At 43.9% G+C, this 19,114-nt stretch overlaps 1 long non-coding RNA gene across 3 annotated transcripts in view; it reads left to right on the top strand.

Moving 5' to 3' along the window:
• Positions 1–14,732, top strand: part of LOC142587474 (uncharacterized) — a 65,486-nt gene extending 50,754 nt beyond the window's left edge. For 2 of the 3 annotated variants that reach the window (XR_012829551.1, XR_012829550.1), the window contains 4 exons: positions 2–85; positions 182–278; positions 4,177–4,278; positions 14,284–14,732. This is a non-coding gene — a long non-coding RNA (uncharacterized LOC142587474). The remainder of the gene's footprint in view (position 1; positions 86–181; positions 279–4,176; positions 4,279–14,283) is intronic. The other variant, XR_012829552.1, reaches the window with a different exon arrangement.
• The last annotated feature ends 4,382 nt before the right edge of the window (positions 14,733–19,114 follow it).

Genomic DNA, 19,114 nt, shown 5'->3' with positions numbered 1-19,114 from the left:
GGCGAGAAGCCATTTCAGTGCCCTTTATGCCCTCTGAGCTTCTTGCAAAAGGGCACTCTCACAAGACATCAGCTCACCCACACAGGTGAGCAGCCTTTTACAATGACATTTATCAACTATTTATCATTTAGCAACCATAATCATTTATCCAACCTGATTAATGATCTGCGTGTTCACTCAGGTGAGCGACCATACCACTGCACCATCTGCTCCAAGTCCTATGGGAGGGCCGATTACTTAAAGGTACACATGAAAACACTGCACCATGGCAGCCCCAAGTAAGTCACCAGCCTTGTAGGTATGCATTATGTATGGGGCAGAGTCCAGAATCGTGAAGCTACCTACCTACGCAGTAGGTTGAATGGCGTTCTGGTGCATCAGGAAGCAAGTGTTCATATGTTCTTATTTGTTAAACTGCCAATTGACTTCGCAAGGTGTTCTGGCATAATGTAGCAAGTTGTAGGGAGATTTGTTGTCCTTCTGTGACACTGACCACATTCCTGTGGTATGCCTTCATGTGAAGGCACAACGAAGTTGAAGGAATCGTCTGTCAGCTAGGCCCCCTAAATAGTCATGCTTGCCGTAAAATAGGCATTATTAATTCAGAATGCTAGACCAATCATCAGGATTTATTGGTCTTCTCCAAACGTGCTGCTGCCTAAATGAACATTCTTGGGAGTGTACTACAATGTGAAAAACAAAAGTGAATAATAAATAGACTACAGGAGTCTGGGTTCATGATATATACTTGTGATGTGATCCTTCGTTTTTATTATCAGAAATGTGAGTAAAGGATTGTCACTTGTGGACACTGGTTGTAGTGAAGGTTCTGTCTATGTTGTCAGTGACACTCGTTTCCTGGCAGCACAACAACAAGGACTTTAAATTCGTCTTATGTCCTTTGATAACTAACCAATTTTAAAAAATGCAGGCTGTAAAACACTCCCTAGATGGCACTTTACAAGTTCCAGTCCTTAATATTGATGAAGCAGTGCACTCAAAACAGACGCATTCATGCACGCATGAAAAAGCACATGGTCAAGGTTCACTAACTAGCCGATCAGTATCTATTAAGTTCCAATGTGTAGCCAAAATTTCTGGCGGGGACCCTTCAAGAGATATTTACACGTGTATTAGGAAAAGCTAACTGCATATCGCTTTTCTTAAGTGTTAAGGTGTTCAATGATGGGAAAGAACACTGTGCTGGTGTAAGACCAGTATGTGGGTTCCTCGTCATTCCGGACATAAGCAGTACTTCCATGTTGTCGTGATATAGTTATTTTTATTTATTTCATACTTCAGATCATGTTACAGATCCAAGCAGATCAAATACAGAAATTTATAACAGATTCGAAGGTAGCAAGTAATAGCAACTAAAAAAAACATGCAGCATCACAATGCATTGTCAGTTATTATGTTCGCATCCACTCTGTAATGGTATGTGGGAAAAAGGAAAACTTGTATGTATCAGTGTGAGCAAAGTAAAGGGTTAGTGAACTGGATTGCTAATGATGCATGCAGCATATAGTTAGAAACGATACATAGGGTGCAGGATCAAGCGCCAATTTCTTATTTATCAGCAAGGAAAGAAATTCTCAACACATTCTTTTTCTTCTGGTTTCAAGGGGTTGGATGCTGTTATTTTTCATTAGCTCAGATGGTGCATCGAACTGTGAAAATTTTGAATAAATAAACCTTACTGATTTCCTTCTAATTCTTTCAAGTTTTTAATATATTTGGTTATAGTATATGGGTCCTACACTACAACCTAGAGGCAGTAAGGGTAAAAGCAGACAGATTCAGGCTGGTACTTGCAAACAAATATGCTGCCTTAGAACAGGAAGATGATGATGACATAGAGCTAATGAATGAAACCGTAACTAGGTTGACTTGAGAGGCAGCAATTCAAGTGGGAGGCAAGGTAGCAAGGCAACCAGTAGGCAAGGTCTACCAAGTAACAAAGGACCTAATAAAGAAAAGACAAAAAATCAAAGTGCCCAACTCAAGAAATAAGATAGAATTTGCGGAACTGTCAAAACTGATCAACAAAGTGAAAATAAGGGATATTCGAAACTATAATGTGAGAAAGACTGAAGAAGCCGTAAAAAATGGACGCAGAGTGAAATCGGTGAGAAAGAAACGTGGCACAGGACAAACCGAGATGTGTACACTGAAAGATAAGCAGGATAATATCATCAGCAGTCTTGAAGATATAGTAAAAGCAGCGGAAGAGTTCTATACTGACCTGTACAGTACGCAGAGGAGTCGGGTACCTCAATTAGAAACAGTAGGGAACTGGATACAGGAACTCCTCCTATAACTAGCGATGAAGTCAGAAGTGCCTTGCAAGACATGAAACGAGGAAGAGTGGCAGGAGAATATGGAATAACAGTCGATTTAATCAAAGATGGAGGAGACATAGTGCTTGAAAAACTGGCGGCTTTTTATATGAAGTGTCTGTCGACGGCAAGGGTCCCAGAAAACTGGAAGTATGCAAACATTATACTAATCCACAAAAAGGGAGACGTTAAAGAATTGAAAATTTATAAGCCCATTAGCTTACTGCCAGTATTATATTGTTACGGGGGAATAAAATATGTGTATTTACATTATATACAGTTACGAGGTTGTAGCTCAGTAGTCAGGGTACCACCATCTACCGATCGTCGAGACACTTCAACCTACTCTTCACTTCACGGCGTCCTTTCGTCCACAGCGGCACAAACTTGTACGTGACATTAACCCCCAGCGGCAGAAGCATCGTCTCGATGCTTCCTAGGGTGTCGAATCAGTGTGCGAGTTATAGAGCTTTAGTTACGAAACGTGCACAATATCAGTTCTTGGTGGGGTAGAAGACGTTGAAGTCACAGGTGATATCTCATATGTGAGGCTGGTGACTTGGCGAAGAACTCTGTATGGCCCGACATATCGCGGCAGTAGTTTTTCGCAAAGGCTGACGTTGGGGAGGGTAACCAAAGCAGGACAAGTGACCCAGAGCTGAAATGAACATCCCGACGACGACTGCCGTAACGGTCCTTCTGGCTAGTTTGAGATGCCAGAAGACGGTCACGGGCAATACGACGTGCTGTGACCGCGCGAACAACGGCTTCGTGAGCATAGAATGTGGTTGTGGTAGTATCGGAACGGAGCAGCGAGTCAAGAGGCAGGAGTGGGTCATGGCCATATAGTAGATAAAACGGAGTACAACCAGTTATATTGTGACGGGACGAATTGTACGCAAGCGTCACGAAGGGTAAGGTGCAGTCCCAATCTCGGTGATCATCAGGCATGTACATGGAAAGCATGTCCGTGAGTGCACGGTTGAGGCGCTCGGTGAGTCCATTTGTCTGTGGGTGGTAGGCTGTCGTAAGCTTGTGGGACGTGGAGCAAGGGCGAAGAAGGTCATCAACAACCTTAAAAAGAAAACAGCGGCCCCTATCAGTGAGTAGCTGACGTGGGGCACCATGATGTAGGATCACTTCATGGAGGAGAAAATCAGCCACATCAGTTGCGCAGCTCGTAGGGAGGGCCCACAAGATGGCATAAAGCGAGGTATAGTCCGTCAGAACAGCCACCCACTTGTTGCCCAAGGATGGCCCAAGGAAATTGGCCAAGGAGGTCCAGGCCGACGCGGTAAAGTGGCTCACTGGGGATATCTATAGACTGAAGGTGCCCAGCAGGAGACAATGAAGCTATGGAGGCTTCTTGCGGCATTGGCAAAGTTGGCAGGCAGCGACGTAACTTCGAACAGAGCGATATAGCCCTGACCAGAAAAATCGCCTGCATACACGATCGTACATACGGGAAACACCCAAATGACCAGCGGTGGGCACATTATGCAACTGCAAGAGAATTGTCGAGCGCAGATGCTGGGGAACGACCAGAAGCAGTTCAGCGTCGGTATAAGGTCCCGTCCTGGAGAACAAACATATGGAGGGAAACGTCCTTTGCTCCGAGGTAAGGCGTTCGATGATGGATCGCGAATATGGGTCACGACGCTGCGTGAGAAGTCGTGCGTGAGAAGGCAATGCGTGAGAAGTCGGGGATCGACAAAACGCAGGTATCTGTATCGGTTTCGGTGTCATCGGGAGGGTCGACAGGATAGCGGGAGAGGCAGTCGGCATAATTATGTAGCCGCCCAGATTTATAAGACACGGAAAATGTGTACTCTTGCAGGCATAAAGCGCAGTGGCCAAGACAGCCTGTCGGATCCCGGAGTGAGGATAGCCAACATAAGACATGATGGTCGGTCACGACGGTGAAGTGGCAACCGAACAGGTAAGGGCGGAACTTAGCAATGGACCAAACAAGAGCCGATCATTCACATTCTGTTATGGAGTAGTTGCGCTTTGGTGTTGAAAGAAGACTGCTAGCATACGCGATCACGCGATTGGTGTCCCGCTGTCGTTGGGACAAGATAGCGCCAATGCCATGCCCTCTGGCATCAGTGCGAACTTCTGTGTAGGCATGCGGATCAAAATGACCCAACATAGGTGCATTGACAAGGCGACTGATAAGCGTTAAAAATGCTGCAACCTGGTTGGGTCCCCAACCAAAACTGGTGTCATTTTTAAGGGGGTCTGTGAGAGGACGAGCCATGTCGGGAAAGTTTTGGATAAATCGCCGAAAATAGGAACACAGCCCCAGGAAACTTCGGACATGGGTAGAAGAACGCGGGAGGGGAAACTCACCAACGGTGCGAACTTTAGCAGGATCAGGCTGGACGCCAGCAGCGTCAACCAAGTGACCAAGTACTCGTATTTGGCGGTGGCCGAAATGGCATTTTGCAGAATTGAGTTGTAGGCCAGCTCGTTGAAAAACAGCAAGGATAGCTGAGAGTCGGTGCAGGTGGCTCTCAAACTTCAGTGAAAAAACAATGACGTCATCAAGGTAACAGAGGCACGTGGTCCATTCGAATCCACGCAGAAGAGAGTCAATCATGCGCTCGAAGGTAGAAAGGCCATTCCACAGTCCGAAAGGCATCACTTCAAATTGGTAGAGACCATCTGGGGTGACGAAGGCGGTCTTTTCACAATCTCGTTCATCCACTGCGATTTGCCAGTAGCCGGAGCGCAAATCAAATGACGAAAAATAACTGGCACCGTGTAAGCAGTCCAGTGCGTCATCAACACGCGGAAGTGGATACACATCCTTTTTGGTAATCCTATTAAGGTGACGGCAACCGACACAACATCTCCAGGTGTTGTCCTCCTTTTTGACCAGAACAACAGGTGACGACCACGGACTGCAGGAAGGCCCGATAATATCTTTGGGGAGCATTTTGTCCACCTCCGTTTGGATCACCTGGCATTCAGCCACAGACACACGGTAGGGCCGCTGGTGTATAGGTGGAGCGTCACCAGTGTGGATTGGATGGGTTACAACACGGCTTCGACCCAGCGGGCGATTGCCAAAATCAAAGATGTCTTCATAGGACATCTGAATACGGCAAAGGGCATCGGCGTAAGCAGGTCGTAAATCAGTAGCTGTCATTGGTGTAAAGTTGTCGTTGCTTGAAGTAGGAGGAGAAGAAGCTGCAGCAGTGTCGAATCGTGGTTCAGGCATAAGAGTAGCTACTCCACAGTCTTCCAAAGGGGACAGCACAGCAAGAGATACACCTTCAGGAAGCACTTGCAGACACGAACCAAAGTTCAGAAGAGGAAGCCACGCTTGATTATTGACTAGAGTTACAATTGAGCTTCGTAGCACTATTTGACAGGCCAGGAGGACGTCGCAAAGTGGGGACACCACGTAAGGATAATCTCGAAGTGGTGGAGAAGTCGACATGAGGATGTAAGTCGCAGCATCAGGTTGCAGTCGAACAAATTCAGTAAAACGAAGTTGGGACGTGTGGTCGTTGGTCGGGTCGGCAAAGTAACTCAGGCAGCAGCGGCGACGACAATGGCAATGTTGCAGAGGCACTGGCTGAGAAGCAACCAAACAGCATGAAAGAGCTCGTTAGGTTTTTAGCTGATCTAGTGGGGATACTCGATGTGTTTTCAAATGAAGTGAAAGGTGAAATTTCTAAGGTCGCTTCCTCGAACACTAAAATATTTACTGAACTTGGAGGTGTTCGTGATGCTATTGGCTTCATGAACGAGAAGTTTGAGCACTTCAAGACTGACGTAGAGGCTTTCCGCAAAGAAATAGATGCGGTAAAAGCTGAGAGTGAGCAGTGCCGCACTGAAAATCTAGAACTGCGGAGGGACCTGAGGGAAGCTAGGCGGGAGATTGTTGAGCTGAAGCAATATAGTAGAAATATGAATATCAAACTACAATATCTTCCACAAACCCAGAATGAAGACTTGCGGAAAACTGTCGCAAACATTGCTAACTGCTTAGCAACTGATGTCACAGAAAAAGACATTGACATTGCGCATCCCGTATTGTCGAAAGATAAAAAGAAATCTAATGTGATCGTCCGATTCCTCACTGTCCGATTCCTCACTAATGTGATCGTCCAATTCCTTGCAGCGAGACAAGCTGCTGTCTGCTGCAAAAAAGGCTAAACTAGACAGCAGTTGTCTTGGTTTTGACAAGAATAACCCAATTTACATAAATGAGCACCTCTGCATGGAATTGAAGATCCTGCTCAGTAAAGCACGGCAAGCAAGGCGTGAAAGGGAATGGAAATATATGTGGGTATCACAGGGCAAGATATTCATGAGGAAGGCAGACAGGACCCCCCTTTTACATGTTACTACTGATGCCGATCTGACTAAAGTAGTCTAGCCTAGTGCCATCATTAGTATAATTTTTGTGGGGAACAATGGCGAAGCATTCCAGTGCCTCTGAATTGAACTCGTATGTAAGCGACCACCATATGCAGTTGCTGACGTTTCTTCATATTAATATGCAATCAGCTCGTTCAAAAGAAGAAAATTTTCTCTTTTTTCTTGATGAGTTCAACTTCTTATTCTCCGTTATTATGATGACTGAAACTTAGTACCGTAGTGATACAGACGTGTTTCGCAATGATGGATGTAATGTTGTATACCAAAATAGAAAAACAAAAATTGGCGGTGGTGTATGCATACATGTAAAGGCTGGATTTGTGTACGAATATGTTGAAGATTTGTCTGTGGGTACAGAGGACATTGAGGCGTTAACCTTAAAGTATCAAAGCTATATGTTTGTAGTGATGTACAGGCCACCTGATGGCAATATTGATTCATTTATACAATATTTAGAAAATATATTTTCCATTGTCAATGAGCTTAATTATACATTGGTTCTGGGAGGAGACATTAACATAAATATGTTGAGCAATACACCTAAACAGATGAGGTTTTCAGACTTTCTTGCTTCCTTTTTCTTAAGAAACGTAATCACTATGCCAACGCGTATTACCGATAGCAGTTCTACTCTGCTAGACTTGTTCATTACAAATAGTGCAAATAGTACAATACAGGCAGGCGTCCTTGATGCCCCACTAAGCGATCATTTGCCCATATATTTAGTCCTTGACAACATAACTAATAAGAGGAGTCAAACATTTCCTGCCACTTATTTTCAACAAATAAATCCATGAACCTTATCGGCTTTCAGAGACGAAATTAGCACAATAAATTGGAGTAACATTCTATCTTGCTCCTCTTCTGATCTTGCATATGATGGTTTTATTGATGCCCTATGTTCTGTGTATAAAAACATTTTACTTACAAAGCTTTTAAGAGACCGAGGCGGGCTTGCAAACCTTGGATTTCTTTAGCAATACTTAATATGATAAAATAAAAAAATAGGCTATATCGACGTTTCTGATAAAGCGAGACCCAGATAAATTCAGAGCTTTCAAGGCATACAGAACCAAACTCACGAACATACAGAAACAAGCTAAACGTAATTATTACTTCATGATCTTTGATGGTGTCATTGATTCCAAACAAATGTGGAACAAGCTAAATTATATCGTATCTGCTAGACAAGTTGCTGACGATATTCGTGAGCTCTCTATCAACAATGAATTATATAAAGGAGCCGTTCTAGCAAACAAGTTCAATGAGAATTTCACCTCATTAGTTGACAGTACTCCAAATAGTGATTCATTAGATTATTTGCCTCCCCCACTGACGGACTCTTTGTTTGCGAATCCCACAGACGCGCAGGAAGTCATCAGTGTTTTTCGCAACTTCAAAATGAGTAAAAGCGAGGACATAGATGGCTTAAAATTGGAACCTATAATATTTGTCCTTGATCTTATATGTGCCTGCTTAGTTCACATTTATAATCTCGTGCTTACCACAGGAGTGTTTCCGCAGAGAATGAAAACCGCTAAGGTAACGGTTATATATAAAGGCGGAGACAAGGGCATTTTAGGTAATTATAGACCCATATCAATTTTGACGGTTTTTTCTAGGGGCTGCGAAAAACTTATTTTCATTCGACTGTCTAAGTTTTTTAATAGACATAAGGTTATTACATCGTCACAGTTCGGCTTTCAGTCAGGCCTGTCTACCGAAAGTGCCTTACTTTACCAAAAGGAATTGATTCTAAGGAATATGGAAGCAAAGAAACTTACCCTAGAATATTCCTAGATTTCTCCAAGGCATTTGACAGGATAAATCATGCTACTATGTTAGAAAAACTGCAATGTTATGGAGTCTGTGGTGTCATTTTAACTTTAATCAAAAGCTATTTATCTAATCGGCAACAGTGCGTCTCAGTCAACCGAGAGCTATCAACACCCATGAAAGTTAAAAATGGGGTACCTCAAGGAAGCATATTGGGACCCCTGTTATTTAATATTTTTATTAACAATATTGTACAAATTGACAGCTCTGTAGATTATGTAATCTACGCCGGTGATACTAGTCTATTTTTTTTTGGTGAAATGGCTGATGACTTCATCGTGTCTGCAAATGAAGTGCTAAATAAAATATATGCATGGACTATAGCAAATTGACTACATATTAACTGCTCTAAAACCAAGGCTGTAATGTTCCGTGCGAAATCCAAATTATACGAAACGACTCTCAAGCTAACCCTTAATAATAACGAAATGGAATTTTCCCAAACTGTTAAAACTCTCGGTGTTCTCTTCCATGAACATATGGCATGGAATCACCATATGGAACACATTAGCCATAAACTTTGCAGAGTTTTAGGCGTGTTGCGTCGGTGTCACAATATATTACCTGTAAAACAAAAACTATTATTATATAACGCTCTTTTTCTTCGCATTTACACTATTGTCATCTGGTTTGGGCCACAGGCTCTAAAGCATCATTAAATAATCTGGTCGTGCTGCGAAAAAACGCCTTGAGGTGTATTGAAGGTGTATCGTATAACGCACACACCGCTTCATTATTTATAAAGTATAGAATTTTTAGAGTGAACAGTTATTACGAATACAAGCTCTTGACAACTTTTTACCCTCTTACATACGTTGGCCGATTTGCAACCAAATCCGGCCAGTCGCCTCACCCGACATACAGAGAATTGGTATGTACCATGTCCTCGTACTAATTATGGACTGCAAACATTACATTTCTGCCTTCCGAGTTTACTGAACAAATGGAAATTAACAATTGAAAGTTTACGTAATTTGTCCAATACTGATATACTACATAGAATGTCCTGAATGTCCTATTCATGTAATATCAGGTCACTTTTGTGATGGTTAATTAATGTCATGCAGTTATCTCTTACGTTGTTGTTTAATGTTTTTTTTTAATATTTCAGAGTTTTATTTCGCTTTTGCTGTGACGAGCCACATGTGTGTTCCTTTTGTATTGTCGCTCTCCGCTGCCTGTAATTTTGTAATGAAATGTTGTTTTCCGGGTGATGGGGCCAGTCAAGCTGTTAAATGCAGCTTTTTTCCCATCACACCTAACCACGTCCATGTGCACTTTCATGTACCTGCCATGTGGTTGAATAAACTCAAACTCAGTAGGGCAGTTCAAGGTGAAGGGTGCCGGTTGCACAGTCAATAAGTGCTGAATGAGCAGTCAGAAAGTCGATTCCAAGAATCACTTCGTGGGGACGCTCGGCCAGTACGGTGAACAGGACTAACACTGGATGGCCGGCAATGGTAACACAGGCAGGGCACATTCCCATCACGGCTGTTATGCTGCCATTAGCTACTCGGATGGCAGGCGACTCGGCAGGTGTCAGGACTTTATGGAGACGGCTATGAAGATCTGAAGATCTGATTGCATAACCGACACCTGAGCACCAGTATCGATGAGAGCTTGAACGGGTACATCATCAACAAAAATCTCAACAAGGTTCGGTTGAGCAGTAGGGGTCAGCAGAGGTTTTGCAGTCTGAGTCATCAATGCAGCCTTACCTCCGGTGGCTACATTGCTTAGTTTCCTGAGAAGTGGCCCGCGTAGGACGGGGACGAGGGACGTCGAGGTGTAGGGGAACGGGACTGACGGCGTTGCGGCGAGGGCGAGCGGATAGTGGTGCTTCCCCGAGGTGGAAGGCCGGCGTGATATGGTTCAGAGAGGGGCGATAGAGGCCGCGGGTCTCGGTCGAAGCGGCGATCAGCATATGGTCGAGGCAAGGAGTACCAGCAGCTACTACGGCAGTGGCGGGAGATGTGACTGACCCGGGAGCAAGCAAAGCAAATTGGCCTGTCATCCGGTGTACGCCACTCAGAGGGGTTCCGATATCGATTCAGGAACGACTGTTGAGGTGCAGCAGAAGCAATGACATGAGCGGTAGAGGTGGGACGTGGGCGGACGGCAGACCGGATGTCCATGTTTGCAATTTCTTGGCGGACAACAGCTTGAATAAGCGAGATGGTCATGTTGTCATGCATATGGGGGCTGTGAGAACTTGGAGCCGTAGCCTCAAGTTCACGATGGATGACCTGCATCAAGCTTGGCATTGTAGGCGAATGTGACGCCGAAGGGTCGTTGCAGGAGGAAGTGGCAGCCATATTCGAAAGTTGGTCGAAGCGTTGTACGATGTGTTTGCTCTTCACTTGCTCAAAATTCTGGCATTCCTTAATGATGGACTCAACCGTTGAGCAGTGCTTGCAAAACAGGAGGTAGAACGCATCGTCCGCGATGCCCTTCAAGATGTGTCTGACCTTATCAGCCTCCAGCATGTCCGCGTCCACTTTACGGCAGAGAGCCAGAACGTTTTGAATATACGCGACGTACGATTCGGTTTATGTCTGGGCACGAGACGCTAGCTCTTGCTTGGCCACCATTTGACGTCCCACAGGTCTTCCAAAAAGATAGCGTAGCTTTTCCTTGCAGGAGTCCCAGCTTCTAATGTTGGCTTCATGCGTCTTGAATCATACCTTCGCGGTTCCTCCCAAGTAAAAGATCACATTGGCCAGTAAAAGTGTGGCATCCCACTTGAGCTTACCGACGTGTTCATACGACGTCAGCCAGTCTTCGACGTCGACCTTGCCAGTGCCGATGAAGATTTCCGGGTGACGTAACTGAGTTAGCACTACTGCTGGTGTCTGCGCAGCGGAGGCAGCGTCAGTAGCCATAACTGCAGAATCGATGTGACGCCCGCTGCGAAGATCCAGGGCCAGCTTGTGGCGAGACTACCCACATGTCCACCAAAATGTTACGGGAGAATAAAATATATGTATTTACAATACCTATATACAGTTACAAGGTTGTAGCTCAGTAGTCAGGGTACCACCATTTACCGATCGTCGAGACACTTCGACCTCCTCTTCACCTCACAATGTCCTGTCATCCACAGTGGCACAAACTCGTACGTGACAATATAAAATATTTACCAAAATAATCTCCAATAGAATAAGGGCAACACTGGACTTTAGTCAACCAATGGAACAGGCTGGTCACATCCATGTGATGATCACATCCATGTCATCAGCCAGGTTGTCGAGAAATCCGCAGAGTACAATAAGCCTCTCTATATGGCTTTCATAGATTGCGAAAAGGCATTTGACTCAGTAGAGATACCAGCAGTCATAGAGGTATTATGTAATCAAGGTGTACAGAACGCTTACGTAAAGACCTTGGAAAATATCTACAGAGGTTCTACAGCTACCTTAATTTTACACAAGAAAAGCAGGAAGATACACATAAAGAAAGGGGTCAGACAGGGAGACACAATCTCTCCAATGCTATTCACTGCGTGCTTAGAAGAAATATCCAAGCTGATAAACTGGGAAGGCTTAGGAGTAAAGATCGACGGCGAATGTCTCAACAACCTTCGGTTCGCCGGTGACATTGTTCTATTCAGCAACAATGCAGACGAGTTGCAATAAATGATTGAGGACCTTAAGAGACAGAGCGTAAGAGTGGGGTTGAAGATTACTATGCAGAAGGCAGAGATAATGATAAATAGTAGGGCAAAGGAACAAAAGTTCAGGATCGCCAGTCGGCCCCTAGAGTATGTGAAGGAGTATGTTTACCTAGGTCAATTATTCACGGGGAACCTTGATCATGAGAAGGAAATTCACAGAATAAAAATGGGTTGGGTCACATACGGCAGACATTGCCAGCTCCTGACTGGAAGCTTACCATTATCATTGAAAAGGAAGGTGTACAATCAGTGCATTTTACCGGTGCTTACATATGGGGCAGAGACTTGGAGACTGACAAAGAAGTTTGAGAACAAGTCAAGGACGGCGCAAAGAGCGATGGAACAAAGATTGCTAGGCATAACGTTAAGAGACAGAAAGAGAGCGGTTTGGGGATCAGAGAGCAAACGGGTATAGTCGATATTTTAATTGGCATCAATAGAAAAAAATGGAGCTGGGCAGGTCATGTAATGCGCTGGTCAAGTAACCGTTGGACCATTAAGTTAACAGAAGGGGTATCAAGAGAAGGAAAACGCAATTGAGGATGACAAAAGACTAGCTGGAGCGATGAAATTAGGAAATTTGCAGGTGCTAGTTGGAATCGGTTGGAACAGGACAGGGGTAATTGGAGATTGCAGGGAGAGGCCTTCGTCTTGCAGTGGACATAAAAGAGGCTGATGATGATGACACCACACATGCATACTCAAGCTTAGGCCTGATTAGTAAATTATAAGCGAGTAGTTTAACCTGAGCGGGGGCTTTCGAAAGTTTACTCCGTAAAAGGCGCAGTTTGTGCAAGGTGGATGAGCATATATTTTCAACGTGTGAGTTCCAGGAGAGATTGTTAGTTATTCTTACACCTAGGTATTTAAAACTGGAGACTTCGTGTAAGGGTGATTGACCTAGGTGATACCTGTGATCGAAAATAACTTTTTTGCGTGATAAACAAAGGAAGTTTGTTTTGTCTTTATTTAGAAGCATACCCCATTCCTGGCACCATGCTAGGATGTTAAATAGTTAATTAGGTCATTCTGTTGATTAGAACATGTAATGTTACGATACAGTAGCGTAATCATCCCCAAACAAACAAATCTCTATGCCAGGAACAACTGTGTCAACAATGTCGTTAATATAAACAAAAAATAATAAAGGGCCTAGTACTCTCTTTTAAGGCACACCGGAAGTGACTGCTGTACAGACACTGTAGACACTAGTGAGTGCTGTGGGACAGAAGGCAGTACTTGTAGAAGAACCTATTTAATTGTCTTGTGAGCAGCTTCTGCATTGACCATTCTTTTGCTTTACACAATAATTTGAAAGTGAGAAGTTACCCGAAATACTGTCTCATGTTTCCATTACATCATTTTGTCATTTCAGAGTGTTAAAAAAAAGCATTGATACACTCATTTGTCACTTTAGCTTGACAATGTATTTTCCCTTTGTTTCCCACTTGAAACGTAAGGCAATCTGTGGAAGATTGCACCATGCTATGAGAATCACCCTAGTGATCGTGGACAATGGACTAGTACGAAAACATCAACTCTTAATTGTGGTCTTCAGCATAACTACCCTGCACCACTATTGGTCATTACAATGCTTATGATCATTTATTTCCCAATAATGCCAGTAGTGTTGCTTTCACCCAATATTTATCTGTAAAATTATATTGCCTTGAGACTGCGAGGGCTTATTTAGGTGCATATTCTCTTCAGTGCTTTTGGGCTAAAGTGAGATTCTTTACAGTGTAACTTTTCCTGCAGATGCTTCTGTTAGTGTGCTGTTCTTCAGCTTTAGGTGATCTTATTTTATTTAGATATACTGTCATCCTATCTTGTCCTCCTCCCTGGTAAAGTTTGCTCTTTCTCCTTAAAGTTGATCAGATCTCTCCAAGGTGATAATTGCCGTCGATGAAGCTGGAGGCAGGTTGGTGGTAACAAACTTGGATATTTATTGCAGTGAAAATATTTACAGTCAAATGTAGAGCTTGCATAAGAACACTTATGAAAAAGTAAACAGCGCCTTACTCTTCTACTTTTCCTTAGTTGGAGCCTTGGACAACTGTCACTGCATATGACCAGCTGAGCCTCACTGTTTGACCACCAAGTCTGTTCGCCCCAGACAAGTGTTGCGTTGTACGGAGCCCTACTGGTGAAACAATAAAAAGGGGAGGTGGCAACTTTGGGCCCGCCCCTACATACCTCTAACCAATGTGGTTACAACTGAGCTTAAACCACCTACTGGGTTGTGCCTAATCTCATTAGCAGAGTTGTTATACCTTAGGAAAGCATTTGGCACAGTTTCTCATCATGGCACTCTCTCTCTCTCTCCTATTCCCACGCTCTTAGTGATTCCTCGCTGCATGTGTGCCTCTAATTTCTGTTGTCACGTTTCTGTGTAATTTGTCTGCACAAATGTTTGACCTGACAAAAATGCATGCAACATCATCGGCCCCCGCATTTTGTGACTGTGTTAATGTTCCTTCATTCACGGGTTGCATTCGAGTGCTTCCCGCACAGTCAATTAGCGTGCAGAGAGAGAGAGCCAAGAAATTGCTTGTATACTTAGTGCATCACACTGCCTATTCTGCACATTTGAGAGATGAGTGGCTTAACACCTCCCCCTCCCCTCTGTTTTTTTTTTCTTTGCTTTTTTTTTTTCGATCATGGCTGCTAGCTACACTGCTAAACCTGAGGTCGGGTTAGAATCACAGCCGCTTTGCCTGCATTTCGAATAGAGCAAGATGGAGAAATGCTTGTATACAATGCATTGGGTGCATAATAAAGATCCCCAGGTGGTCAAAATTAATGCGGAGTTTTCCACTTCTACATGCCACATAATTATGTCATGTTTGTAGCATGTAACACTCCAGAATTTAATTGATATTAGTCCTTTCTTTTTCTATGGAATGTGTAAGAACATTAACATATGGACCTTTATTAAAACATACTGTGTGAAGTTTCATAAAGTATTTTATGTACAGTTTTTGGTAAAAGAGATTAAGCAAACAGGAACACAAATGCTGCTTTGTCATTGAGCAGTTCTTAGTGCTGGAAAGCTAGAAACTATGGAGAGTCAGCACTGAGCCTCTCGCATGCTTTGAGTGAGGCCAGCACATCAAGAGGTGAACAAGGCGTTTCGTACTGGCCTGCCATCAATAACATAGTGACTGTCTTTTGATAAATGCTGTGGTGTTAATGTTGTGCCTTGCAGGCAGCATGAAAAGTCCATTTTTTGCAACTTTTGTTTTCCACTTTCTCTGCTTAAATGTTTATCACTAGTCAAGGAAGGGTCTTCTCATCTTCACTATATACTATTCCAAGAATTTGTGACACATTTTGTTGGTGTCATTACCTTTGTAAATTTATGTTCACCTGTGATGCTGGGACATTCTGTACTTCTTTTGTGGACATGACAAGGTGTGACGTTTTCTATTGATCTCATATATTTATTGCCTGTTGGGTCTAATACATAAAGCATAATACATAATCAGGGTGTCTACCAACCGGGAAAACCGAACATTCTGGAAATACCCAGGGGAAAACTCGCGGAATTTGTGCGTCTGTCAGGCAAAATCAACTGTAATTATATTGAAAGGGAATGAAATGCACGGTAAGGCTGGCTGGAGTAACGTAGAGGAATCGTAACCAGTTGTCTCTGAGGCCATGTCTTCGCCTGGAGGAGTTGCCAGTGTACAGTCAACGCCGATTTTCCGGACGCCCAGTTTCTGGGGCAAGCCCGATAATTTGGACGGCTTCGCGGCACCACCACGTACCCTATACAGTCAATGTATTAGAACGTCTGAAATTTCGATCGCAAGAACTCTACCCCGTCCGACTTTCCAGACTTTTTGCCGTGACCGCAGTTCCGAAACGCCATTAGTCAGAGCCGCCACCGCCACCATTTTGATGATCTCGCCTCCTCGCTACAGTGTTTATCAAGCGAGGCCCAGAAACAGGGCCTCGCTTGAACCGGCGCTCTCGCACGCAGATCCGATGGTAGCTGTAGTCGCCACCACCGCGGCTACGTAATGCCTAGCTGCTTCGGCGTTCGCTATTAAGCTTCTTGCCGTTCGTTGCCGTGTTTCTTCATTTCTCCGCTGTCAGCAATAATTTTGGCTTCGAAGCTCGGAAAGCGCGGCGCATTGCATAATGCTTGTTCCGGAAAGTCAGTTTCGCCTCTGTACAGTTGTGTAACGCGGTGAAGCATTCGCGAAGTATTGCGGTGAAGCTTAACAAGCGTAGGAAGGGGCAATTGTCATGGGACACAGTATGTATTCCTTAATTTTACACGCGTGCACCCGCCGTATCCTGTCGCAGTAGGAGCACCGATATGCCTAATAAGCGTATTGACCGGCCTTCGGAGCTTTTTTAGACGTGCCTGTGTAGTTTTGAGCCCTTAAGGGCAGTAAAATACATGCACTTATCTTTTTTCAAATGCCTGATTTTTCGAACGTCTTGGTGGCTCCTAGGGAGTCCGAAAAATTAGACATTGACTGTAAACTGACCAAACGGATGCTTCAAATGGTCCGTGTGGCGAACGCGTGGCTGAAGGACGAGAACGGAAAGGCCCAACGTATTGAGGAATCAACGGGGAAGGAAGTATGCCACCACTTCTTTGAAGGAGCCTGAGCTCAAAAAACAGTATTGGCTGACGCCGAGATGCAGGTGTCCCTCATCCAAACCAAAACAAACTCTTTAAAGCAGTAGATGCAACAATGAGGCATTGTGTGTGGGCTGAGAATATGTCAGGACAATTGAGGTTGTCTTTCCAGCTGCTGAGAGAGAATCTCACTTGTGACTAAGTTCGAGCGTCATAGCAATGAGCTTGCTATCAATTGATAGAAATTGCTCATATTCGACAATATTTTCTTCTGCATGCATCTCTTTCCATTCGTATTTGAAAATGTTCACTCGATTTACAATGGGCTTGTTTTTTGAATATATTTTATTTGCTGTGAATTTTACTAACCGCTCCCTTCTGCGTTATTTTGGAATAAAATGCTACTCCTTACTATTCAAACGAGATAAACTCGTTTTTTTTCTTAAATTTAAACATACTTACTAGAGAGTGACAGCATCGGGCGACATGGTGTCAGCCCGTCTTGACATAAGTCAAATTCCTGTGTCACTCAAGGAATTTTGCAAAGGCACTCAGGAAAACCTGGAAAACTCATGGAACTTGAGAATGTCAACTTGGTAGACACCCTGCATAATACTCCTTGTTAAACTTTTTATTACTGTGTTTGAGCTTTGTCATTGTCTTACATGCTAGCATTTTTTATAACAATAGAATAAGCTCTCTTCACTAGGAATGCACTGCTTTTCTTGAGTATTGTGTAAATTACGGTGCTTAGTGAGTGCATTGTTAACGCCTTTTGCTTGCACCTATTGCAATAACCTCCTTTGTAAGTGTTGGCAATAAACATAATCTTTCTCCTCCTTACTCTTTCTCTCTTGGCATCTTCCTTTTTTGGTATGCTCCCTAGAATTTAGTGATGGCATTTGCATGCCTGCCAATACTTCTGAATTTTTAATGCAACGAATTATATCGAAAGCTTTTGGCAAGGTTTGAATTGGATAAACTTCATTAAAGATCATGCAGGACGCACGTCAACACGCAGTATTGGCATGGGTGCTATGAATTTTTCTGTCAACTTTAAAGAGAAATTTTTCGCCCACGAATTCGGCGAAGTAAAGTACAGTCTAAATTAGATCTAATAAACTAAACAGCCCGCAGGGGCACCTGTGCCAACAGGCATTTGGTGTGTTGCGACACCATGTACCCGAGCACATGAAGGTTGGAACCTCCCACATCTAGCCGTGTGCAGGGAAAAGTGAATCCTGGGGGTTGAGCCGATGTTGAGTGTTTGGACCTTCAGGCCTCCGGCGGAGGCAACACACCCCTTTGGCCTTGGCTTCACGTAGACAGCACCCCTGAACTGACCCACCCAGAGAAAATTGGTAGTTGCTTTTTCCAACCTTTTCTAACCTCTCTCTCCAACCTTCGTGTTTTGGTCTCGCTTACAATCATTCCTGTCTTCACTTTTTTACTTCCGATCTTCCCGGCAGCAAGGGTTAACCTTGTGTGGAGCAGCTAACCTTGGCTGTACATGTTAAAATATAAGTGGAAATGTGTAGTTGGCGTTTGCAGGACTTTTATATTTTTTATAACTCCTGTGGCGTCCTCTTGTTGAACTCCATGGTGAGCGGCTGACATTTCTTTCCCTAAACTCCCTGATCGCCCGCATAAACAAGGGCGCACTGAAGATGTTTCAAATTTTACTGGAAAACTGGAAAAGACTATGAGAATGATTTTACCTTTCTTCATGTCAAAATCTGACCGCAGCTCTTGGTGCAGGCTACAAAGCATCGAAGATGGCTAGCGGCGATCTCCTGTTGGAACTCCACCATGTGAAACAACATCAAAAGCCTCCATACCTTGTGGCATTCGGTGAAATCCCAGTGAGAATATCCCCGCGCCGAACTATGAACACCAGCCGTGGTGTTGTGTCCGATGATGACCTGATGGAGCTAACAGAAGCTGAACTATTAGAAGGCTGGAGTGAGCAAAATGTGATCAATGTTAAACAAATTATGTTAAAGCGCAACGGCACGGAGATCAAAACCAAGCATCTAATCTCACCTTCCACTCAACCATCATGCCCGAGAAAACTGAGTCAGGCTATCTAAAGATCCACATCAGACCATGCGTTCCAAGCTCTCCTTGATGCTTTAAAATTCCAGCATTTCAGCCACAGTTGCCAGAACGTACGAAGCCCACAGACATGCACTAAATGTAGTGTTCGTGGCCATACCTCTGAAACATGCGAGAATGCTCTGCAGTTTGTGAACTGTGATGGCGAGCATGCTGCAT

Source organism: Dermacentor variabilis, chromosome 7, assembly GCF_050947875.1.
Source record: "Dermacentor variabilis isolate Ectoservices chromosome 7, ASM5094787v1, whole genome shotgun sequence".
Classification (NCBI taxonomy): domain Eukaryota; kingdom Metazoa; phylum Arthropoda; class Arachnida; order Ixodida; family Ixodidae; genus Dermacentor; species Dermacentor variabilis.
The sequence above is the reverse complement of the archived record's forward strand: the minus strand, read 5'-3'. Positions and strand labels throughout refer to the sequence as shown.